This window comes from Macaca nemestrina, chromosome 14, assembly GCF_043159975.1.
Source record: "Macaca nemestrina isolate mMacNem1 chromosome 14, mMacNem.hap1, whole genome shotgun sequence".
Classification (NCBI taxonomy): domain Eukaryota; kingdom Metazoa; phylum Chordata; class Mammalia; order Primates; family Cercopithecidae; genus Macaca; species Macaca nemestrina.
Genome location: NC_092138.1, coordinates 85684182 through 85694791, shown reverse-complemented (window position 1 = coordinate 85694791; position 10610 = coordinate 85684182). Strand labels below are relative to the sequence as shown.

General features: G+C 37.6%; 1 long non-coding RNA gene across 2 annotated transcripts; it reads right to left on the bottom strand.

Moving 5' to 3' along the window:
• Positions 1 to 644: 644 nt before the first annotated feature.
• On the bottom strand, positions 645 to 10133 carry LOC105487095 (uncharacterized). Of its 2 annotated transcripts, XR_011612804.1 has the most exons (5): positions 10039 to 10133; positions 9383 to 9459; positions 7911 to 8053; positions 3035 to 3717; positions 645 to 2670 (listed from the first exon to the last, which is right to left on the bottom strand). It is a non-coding gene; the product is annotated as an uncharacterized lncRNA (long non-coding RNA). The 2 variants fall into 2 exon arrangements; XR_011612803.1 differs by lacking the exon at positions 7911 to 8053.
• Between the last annotated feature and the right edge of the window lie 477 nt (positions 10134 to 10610).

The following is a 10610-nucleotide window of genomic DNA, read 5'->3' as shown; positions in this document are numbered from 1 at the left end:
CAGCAGCGTGTCATCCCGTCAGGTCTGCTTTCACCTAATCACCTTCCACCGAACACTCAAATTAAGAGATTTCATAGCACATTTCTTCTGGCTTCTTTCAGGTGTAAGCAGCCTCATTGAATGGAACTGAGACAGAGCATTGGACTTTGTCTCAAAACACTTGGGTTCAAGCTATGTCTCTGTCAGATATGATCTGTGTGATCTTGGGAAATTCATTCAACTCCTCCAGGTGACTGGGAAGATCATTCTTGCCCTAAGTATGAGTACCCTATATTACAGGCAAAGAAATTGACTCTGACTATATGATTTAACCAAATAATGACACTCTTTTCACCAGGGACCTCATGGGGACAGGTGAGGACTTAGAAACAGAAGTATTCCCTGGAATTTCCTTGTGAATGGTCTTGTCATTTCTCTACTTTCTACTAGAGGGATAATAGAAAGCTCCGATTTTCCCAAGAGGCATCTAATGGTGTGAAATGATTTGAGTGAGTCATACAACCACAAAATACTCAATTCTGGATTTATTGGCTGAGAAAAATTGAATTTTATTCAAATTTTCTCAAAAAAGCAAAAAAAATCAAACATTTTCAAACTGAAACTTTTAGGGAAAAATATCCATGTGGCTTTTTTTTCATCCCCTTCTCCACATTGAGTTATATCTACCAAAGTACTAACCAAAACCCATGGGGTGAGCTCTGATCCATATATACTTCATATGCTTAGAAATTTAACAGAAGAGACAGAAAAGAAATTCTGGGCAGAGCTTCACACGTAATGGAGAGGCTCTAGCCTCAGCCTGGTCTCCTATAAACAATCCCAAGATGTCCTAAGATGATAATGGGATTACCTGTTTCATGATTTCACTAAATAGGCTATAGGTCTGGCTGATGAAACATGAATCCAAATGAACAATGAGTCAAAGTAGCATCTTATTTTTCTTTTTAGGGCTGGTATGGTGCTTCTATAATCATCAGGGAATCAGATTCCTTCTGCCTTGTTGTTCTGTCATCTTTAACACAAAGTTTCTATCTGGTGGCCGAGGATGGCTGCTCTGGCTCCCACCATCAAGCATGCATTCCAGTTAGCAGAGAATGAAAATGGGGAGGGCATGACTCTTCCTATAAAGTGCTCAACCTGGAAGTAGTGTATATCTTTCATTTTCCATTCCATTAGCTATACTGAATTTTATGGCTACATATACCTGCAAGGAGACTGAGTAATATGGTTTTATTTGGGTAACCATATGACTACCTAAAATTCCTACCTACAATTAATTTTATCTAGTAACATATGAAATTAAGCTTTACAAGTATTAAACTTATTGGTATCCTCACTGAGTCCTTATTCCAGATAGTCATGTGTTACTTAGAACAACAAATCTTTAATGTAGATATGAATCACCTGGAGTCCTTGTTAAAATGCAAAATTATTATTCAGTAGTACTGGGATGGGGCCTGGGATTCTACATTCTAACAAGGTCCTAGGAAATGCCACTGCTGCTGATGCTCACACCCCCTTGAATAGCAAGGGGTCTTAGAAAATGTGAGGTGCCTCAAGCAAGGTGAGAACTCCACAGAGCAGAGGGGGATACAGCCAATGCCACCACCACCTCATTCACTTTCAGTGTACTAAAGCATGAAAGCATTTATTATGTCTAATTAAGGTGATTTATAGAGGGTAATATTTAGTTTTATCTAAACCAACTTTCACAAAGCAAGTAGCTTAAAATATTCCTGTAAAAAACAGTGGATTGAAGTTTTACCAATACTTGAAATACAAGTAACATGAGGACAGTGTCAGAATTGACATTTTTCCATTCCAAGTACCAATTCTTTATTAGCCACATTATAAGATAGAAACTGGGGCCTAATCAAACTGGAGAAGTCAGCCAAAAAATTGAAATTGACAAGACGGTTATTTGTAACAATACTTCCTCCATCTTTAGCAAGGAACAAAAGTCAAAGCATATTTTGGTCCTTATGATATTTGCTAATTAAAGTATTTCATATAAATGATTCATGTAAAATGATCCCATATAATGGGATACATGCAAGAAACTTTTATATTTATTCTAGATGCTTCCAAGGTTTCTTCTTTCAGCAATTTTAATACACTATGCCACCATATAGTTTTCTTTATCTTTATTTTGCTGGAGTTCATAACAATTTTTGAATCTGTGGATTCATCTCTCTGATTGATTTTTGAAAATTCTCAGCCAAGATCTCCTTAATTGTTGCTTCTGACCCACTCTTTCTTATTTCCCCTTTGAAGATTCCAACTGCATATATATCAGAGCTTTTCACTGTGTCCGCATGTCTCTTACGTTCCCTTTTAGTATTTTCCATCCTTTTTGCCCTCCATACTTCAGCCCAGGTATTTTCTACTAAACTCTTATCCAGGTCACTAATCCTCTCTTCTGCTCTGTCCAATCTTCTGTTGGATATTTTGGTTCTAAACTTTCTGTTTTTTAATGCACATTCTAATTCTCAAGTGAAAACCTTTGTTTTGCATTTTATTTTCTTAAAGATATTAATCACAATTATTTCACAACCTGTATCACAAATCAACAGAGTCATTAGTGAGTCTGTTTCTATCGGTTTTTTTTCCTTATAGTCTTGTTTCTTGAGATATTTGGCAATTTTTGTTGTTGTTGTTGAGCGTCATTGGCTACAAAGAAAAGTATAGAGTCTGAATGATGTGATCCTCCTCCAGAGAGGGTTTACTCTATTGCAAGCAGCCTAAATGGACTCAATCACATTCACTCATGCAGGGACTGAGCTCACAAAGTTGCTGCTCAAGATTAGGTTCCCCACCAGAAAAAAAGACTCTAAGAAAGAGGTTAACACAAAGAAGTTTACTAGGAAGTGATCTTAGGATAAGCACCAATGGAAAGTAAGGACTCAGGATTGAGCAGAAAGATAGGTTGGGCTCTCATGCACTCTCAACCAAGGCCTCAAGCTCTCTAAAACTGGAATGAACCTTGAAAGCTGTCCAGCATTGCAGCAAGGGGGCCATGACTTTAGATTCCCACCTTAACCAGTCATTGGATGCAATCTACTCCTGGGAAGGCAGTGTGATCTGGGGTAGGGCAGTTCTTTCCTGCTGAGGGCAATCTCTGGAGATGGCTGACTGGTGAGTTCTGTCATTCAGCAGGATTCTTGGCTTCTGAGTAAATAAGTCCTTCCGTTCTGAAAGGAGAGCTGGGCAGCATATCACAGCACACACCAGAGTCCACTGCTTTTGCCTCTTGGATCCACATCTTCATATTAGTTTGGGAAGCATTTCTTCAGGATCTAGAAGGTTGTGGGAAAACCATACCCTACCACAATACAGTTTGTAGCGGGGCTTTACATGATATTCATGCCCAGTTTTCTATGCATTCTAGGTCTCCCTCATCCTCAACTAGAATAGCGGCTAGTCTTGGTAGATAATCTGATGACATGACCTAGATTCTCATTCCTAAAGTCTGAGGCCATGGTCACCAGGCCCTGCTTAGATAGTGACTTCTACACTTGTCCCTTTCCTGTCAAGATAAGGCAAAGGAACACTAAGAGGATGCCAAAGTGGATTATCTGGATAGCAAACATTCCTTCTTACCTCCATTGAATAACAGCAGCCATACCTCTACCTTATGATCAGGATTAGTTACCACTATCAGGATGGTGACTCCTCATCTTGCCTGATGGTGCCTTGGTACAAGGAGTTCAACATGCCCTGGAAACGGTTGTAATATATAATTCAATGAGTCTTCCCCTATGTTCATTTGAAAGCATTCCCCTCTGGAAACCAAGACCTCTAAACAGTCACAACTCAGATTCACCAGAATGGGAAGCAAAATGCTCCAAGTGAAGATACTCCCAATTCCACTCCCTTAATTACCAATCCATGTATTCTACCTATTGAGGACACCGTGACATATAAAAGTAATTGATTTAGGCCACACACTGCATCTTGGAAGATGATAGTGCCTAAGCTATTTCTTCAACAAGCCATTCTGTGACTCTATTATGTTGGCAGTTTCTGTATGGGGTAGAATGTGATATGACAAGTAAATTTACTATGCCTTCCCTGCTATAAAGTGGGTCCCTTGGTCTGATACAATGTTATATGGGATCCTGTGGCAATGGACCAAACAAGCTGTAAGTACCCAGATGATGATACCAGCTGAGGTCCTACAGGCAAGAAAAACAAGGCTGCAACTGAAATATGTGCCATTCCTGTCTAAATGAATCACTGGTCCTTTCAAGGTGAAAGAAATCCAATGTAGTCAGCCAGGCGCAGTGGCTCACGCCTGTAATCCCAGCACTTTGGGAGGCTGAGGCAGGCGGATCACGAGGCTAAGAGATCGAGACCATCGTGGCTACAGTGAAATCCCGTTTCTACTAAAAATACAAAAATTAGCCAGGCATGGTGGTGGGCGCCTGTAGTCCCAGCTACTTAGGAGACTGAGCCAGGAGAATGGCGTGAACCCAGGAAGCGGAGCTTGCAGTGAGCCAAGATTGCACCACTGCACTCCAGTCTGGGCAACAGAGCAAGACTCCATCTCTGAAAAAAAAAAAAGAAAAGAAAAGAAAAAAAAAGAAATCCAATGTAGTCAATTGCCATCCGTTGGAGAATTAGTGTCATCGAGGGATGGTGCCATGTCTCAGCATTGTTCTCTTTTGCTAGCAGGTTGAACATTGAGCAATGGCTGTAGCTCGATTTATCTTGGTAAGCAGAAGCTCGTGCAGCTGGACTTGTGTATAACTTCCTTCCCTGCCACCATGGTTATTTCTATCATAAACCCATTGTGCCAGCATTGAAATGGCTAGTGACAGGCTACTGACACCAACCTCCTGAGTCAATTCTTCTACTTGGTTTTACATGTAATACAAAAATCTTCTTATTTCCTGCCATCCCCATAGTTTCAGCCTCATGATTCCACTCCATGTTTATCTTCCAACGTTTCTCCTTCCTGGACCCCAGCCAACTATCCAAGCCATTCCTACTGCCCACGAGTCTATAAGTATTTGAAACTTGAGTCACTTCTCTTTCCATTAAAAAGTAGATGACAGGTTTTCAAAACTCTTCACAGTGAGAGGCTTTTCCCCCACTGCTGTTTTCTAAGGCCATTCCTGGGTGAGGGTATAATGCAGTTGTTGTCTGTCTTAGCTTGCTTCTGTGTACCAAGCCAACCCATCAGAAAAGTAAGACGAGATTTCTGCTTCTTTCCTGAGCTTATCATAAGAGACTTCCTCATCACCATCCACCTGCCCTTCTGCATCCATAGGTATAAACTAAGGGAGAGATGCTACTGCAATGAAGGTAGATGTATGGGGATCTGAGTCACATGTTTGTGTAGCTTATGTGTAGGTAGACTCAGGCCTTAGTACTTATTATCCCAGACTTACTATTTCTGCCTTACAATTGATTGCTACTGGGTCCACACAACCTTATAACTTGATGAGTCTGACAGAAATCAGGACCTCATTTCATGATGACAGTGCTGGCCACAAGGTCACTTGACCCACAGTAAAGTATACTATCTCTACATGGGCTTCCAAGTAGAAAAACAGGAACTGTCTTTCTAGGAGTGTAATTCTCCATTGCAAATGGCATAGTTGTGCTACACCATGATTCTCCTATGAAGTTTGCCGAATAACTCCACTCAGAGTCTTTTCCTGCCATGTCTCTAATACTATAAAGCTTGCTGGGGTTTATGGTCCAAGCATCAGGGTCACTTGCACCAAAATCTAGACCTGCTATAGAGCACTTTCTAGCTGCAAGCTCCCCTCAAACCTAGAAACCTTTTGTAGCAGTCAGCAGTAATATTCCCAGTGTGGAATATATTGCCTCCAAAACCCAAAGAGGGCAGATATGTTTTCTTCTTTGTAGTGGTAAGTATGAGATGCAATCATTCTAACTATATTTTGGAGGGAATGTCTGAGCACACTCAAGAAATTAGACCTGTAAGAATTTTTTTGATGTAGTGGGACTGTGAATCCTCATGGGATTTATGTCCTACTCCCTGCAGTGCATGTCTTATCGCCCCTCTAGTGCACTTAACAGTTCTTGCTTATATTGCCCAATTATCATGACATCATAAATACACCAGTGCAATATTTTTTCTAATGTCCAGATGGTTCAGATTTCCTCAGACTTACATTATGACAGAGGTCAAAAGAGTTAACACAGCCCTGGGGCAAGACTAAACATATACTGTTTTATGTTCCAAGTGAATACAAACTGCATTTCATTCCTCTTCTAACAGGAATGGAAAAGAACGCGTTTGTCACACCAGTGGCTACATGCCATATATCGGACTTTGTCAATTTATTCTATTAAACATGCAACATCTTGTTTAACAGCTAAAAAATAAAGTTTCCTACTATGCTGAGTTTGTAGTACTGTGTGTCATTCTCCAGAAACCACCTGGATTTTGTAAGGAACCACCTGATAAATTAATGTAGATATGATGGAGACCACCAAACCTGTGTCCTTTAGGTCTCTAAGGGTGACATTGATCTCTGTCACTCCTCACAACATGTAATATCGTTTTGATTATTCAATTGAAACTAGAACGCATTTTGAATGAAATGATAATGAAACACAACATATCAAAATTTAAGAGAAGCAGCAATCACAGTGCTTAAAGGTAGAAGCTTAGATTAATTTTTAATTTTTTTCTTTTCTAATGTTAACATTTATAGATAAAATTCTAAGTTACAAATCAAAATATTTTCTAGTTTCCTTTGTATCATCTTTTGGGACCCATGGATTGTTTAGAAGTGTGCCGTTTAATTTCCAATTATTTGGGTATTATCATTTTGTTATTGATTTCTAATTTAAATCTACCACTGACACATAATATGCTCTTACACTGCCTGATTTTAGTTCTTTTAAATTTATTGAGAATTATTTCATGGTCCAACCTACAGCTTACCTTAGAAAATGTTTCATGAGCTCTTCAAAGAATGTGAATTCCACAGTTGTTGGGTGGAGAGTTCTATTATTAATGTCAATTAGATTAATTTGGTTGATATTGTTCAATTCTATATTTGGTGATTTTCTGTCTTTTTTTGTCAATTACTTGAAAAGGAATGTTGGAGACTACAAAAATAATTGTGAATTTGTCTAATTCTTCTTGGAGTTGTGTTCATTTTTGTTTCATGTATTTTAAAGCTCTGTTAATTGGGTACAAATTAGGTGGTTACGTTTTCTTGATGTTCACATCATTATAAAATATCCCTCTTTAGTCCGATAATATTCCTTCCTTTGAATTCTACATTATCTGATATTAATATATCCAGTCCACCTTTCTTATGATTGGTATGTGCATATTGTATCTTTTTCAATACTTTTCATTTTAACTTATCTGTATATTTATAAATAGTTTCCTTATAGGCAGCATATAGTTGGTCTTGCGTTTTATCCAGTTTGAAATCTCTGCTAAAAGGCAGAGATGGGAGTGTTTAGACTATTTATATTCAATATAATTATTGACATAATTGGGTTTAAACTTATCTTTTTGTTATATGTTTGGAATTTGTACCATATGCTCTTTCTTCCCCTTTTTCTTCTTTCCTACCTTTTTTTGGGTTAATTGTGTATTTTCTATCTTTCTATTTTAAATCCACTATTGACTTATAAACTACACTTTTTTGTTTATTTCTTTGTTTACTGGGGTTCATAACATGCAACTTAATTTCATCCAATCTACTTTTAATTAACATTGTATCACTTCACATATAAATTTAAAACCTTGCAACAGTATTCACTCCCTAATAAACCTTGAGCTATTTTATTATACAACTTATTCTTTCATAGGCTAAAATTCTCAATATATTGGCATGATTTTTTGCTTTAAACAATCAATTATTTTTAAGAAGTATATAAATCTAACAAATAAAAAATTATTTTATATTTACCATGTCTGAAGCTTTTTATTTTTGTGTGTAGATCCAAGTTTTCATCACTTTTTTTCCTTCCATTTAAGGACTGACATTTTTAAAAAACATTTCTTGTTATGCAGGTCTCCTAGCCACAAATTTTCTGGGTTTTTTTTTCCCCCCTAGAAAAAACATTTATTTTGCCTTTAATTTTGAATAATGTTTTGGTCAGATATACAATTTTAGGTTTATAATTTCTTTCTTTTAGTACTTTAAAGATGTTTCTCCATTCTTCTGAAATACATAGTTTCTAAGGGGAAATTAAATTTGTATATTTGTTTCTTTATACATATTTTTTCCATTTTTAAGATTTTTCTCTTCATCATTTGTTTTCAGGAATTTAATTAATATGGGTTTTTTGTGTGGCTTTCTTTGTGTTATTTTGGCTTGAGGTTTATTGAGTATCTTGGATCCATGAATTTACATTTTTTATGAAATTCATAAAATTCCTAGCCATTGTCCTTCAAATATTAATGTTTATATAAGTAAACATTTGATAAATGTATATTTTAAATCAGCAGCAAAAATATGCATATACATGCTATAAATTAAATGGTTTGGAATAATGAGCTATCCCTTTTTTCAAGAAAAAATAGATTTCATCCTCACTCCATTCACAAAAATAAATTGGTTTTATATTAACAACCTCACGTAAACAAATGGAAATATAAAAGTTTTCAGTGAAAATAAAAAGATTAGTTTAGACACTTAGTATAAAATATTCAAGTTATTGATCAAGCAAACCCTGTATTTATACAAAAATTAACTAACGGCCAACTAGGTAGGCACTCCCTGATCATCACCCAAAATCAAATCTACCGTATGTGATTGTGAAGTTTATGGTAGGCATGCTCAAAATATTTTTATTAGCTGTTCTTGAAAGAAAAATTATGAAAGTTGTGTACGCTTTTTTTTTTTTTTTGTCTTTTTTGTTTTTGAGACTGTATCATTCTGTCACCCTGGCTGGCATGCAGCAGTGCAATAACAGCTCACTGCAGCCTCAACCTCTTGGGCTCAAGTGATCCTCCTGCTTCAGCCTCCCAAGTAGCGGGGTCTACAGGCATACACAACCATGTCAGCTAATTTTTAAATCTTTTGTAGAGACAGGATTTCACTATGTTGCCCAAGTTGGCCTCAAACTCCTGGCCTTAAACAATCATCCCACCTCTGTCTCGCAATGCCAGAATTACGGAAGTGAGCCACTGTGCCCAGCCCTCTTTTGAAAATGTTCCCATGTATTAAGTTCAGCTACAACAATTTGTAAACCAAAAATAGAGGTGTTTTAAACAAAATAGAAACATATCTGTCTCTCGTGCTTATGTTTACATACACAGTTAAAAGCCTGCATAGAGGCTTGACTATTGTCAGATAGCCTAGACACCATGCTTCTCATTGCACTGCTATTCTCAACATGTAACTCCATTTTGTGATTCAAGTTCCAAATATCTTACCCATTTATCCATTTTATCTTAGCCAGAAGGGGAAATTGGAAGGAGAAAATTATGTCCTCTCACTCTAAGATTATTTCCTGGGGAAAAAAAAAAAAGTCAACATTAATTCTATTTACATCCCATTGGTCAGAATTCAATAGCATGAGCACATCTAGCTGCAAGGAAGTCTGGGAAATGAAGTCTGTTCTGCACGACTGTAACCAGGTAATTCTAGGTGGTACATTATTGAGGAAGAAGTGAAGAACAAATACGGGGGGACAGGCAGGCTTTCTGCATTATTTGTTCTTTCTTTCAACAAAACTCTTTGGGTCCCTACCTACAAGACACTAGTGATGGCCCCTAAGATGTAGGATGAACAAGCATACAGCCCACCCCTACCTGAATCTTACAGTCTAGTGCATAAAATGCATAAAAGTTGAGTAATTAAGAACACATATCTTCTGTGCCATTTCTGCAGCCTATTTTCAACCAGTTCTTTGTGGACATTCTGTTTAATCCCTGTAAATGAGTAACGCTATCATTAAGCCTCTACCTAGAACTTCACGTTACATTAGGAACTCAGTATTATCCTTGAGTCTTAAAACAAAAGAAAACTTCAGAGATCATTTAATTGTTTGTGGTTAAGAAAACTGAGGTCCAGGGACAAAGGGACTTACCCAAGGTCCCTCCTTTAATCTCTTTGTTGTCAACGACGCAGATCTCTGTCTGCAATCACCACAGAGTGTCAGGACCTTAAATTTCAAGAAATAAAAGCTGAGCTTTCCTCAGGATTTCCCAACCGTGTATGAGTAATAGGGAAAAACCCCTGGGAACAGCCGTCAACCCATCTGCTGTTTCAACAATGCAGCTTGCTAAACATTCTATTATAACTTCTCATTATGCAATAGGAACAGAGCCCACCCAGACTGCTGAAATACCTCTTGAGCCAACCTCTGTGTCTAGAAAGAAATCAGTTAGTTGAGCATGCTAGATAATTTCCTACTCTAACACTTATTAGCTGTGTGTCCTTGAACACATTGCTTAACTCAGTCGAGTTTCAAATTTCTTATCTCTAGCTTGGGGATTGTGGATGAAAACAGTCAAACTCTGTAAAACTTGAAGAGATTTATTCAGAGCCAAATATGAGTGACCATGGCCTCTGACACAGCCCTCAGGAGGTCCTGAGAATATGTGCCCAAGGTGGGTGGGGTGCAGCTTGGTTTTATACCAAGCATGGTATAAAACCTCA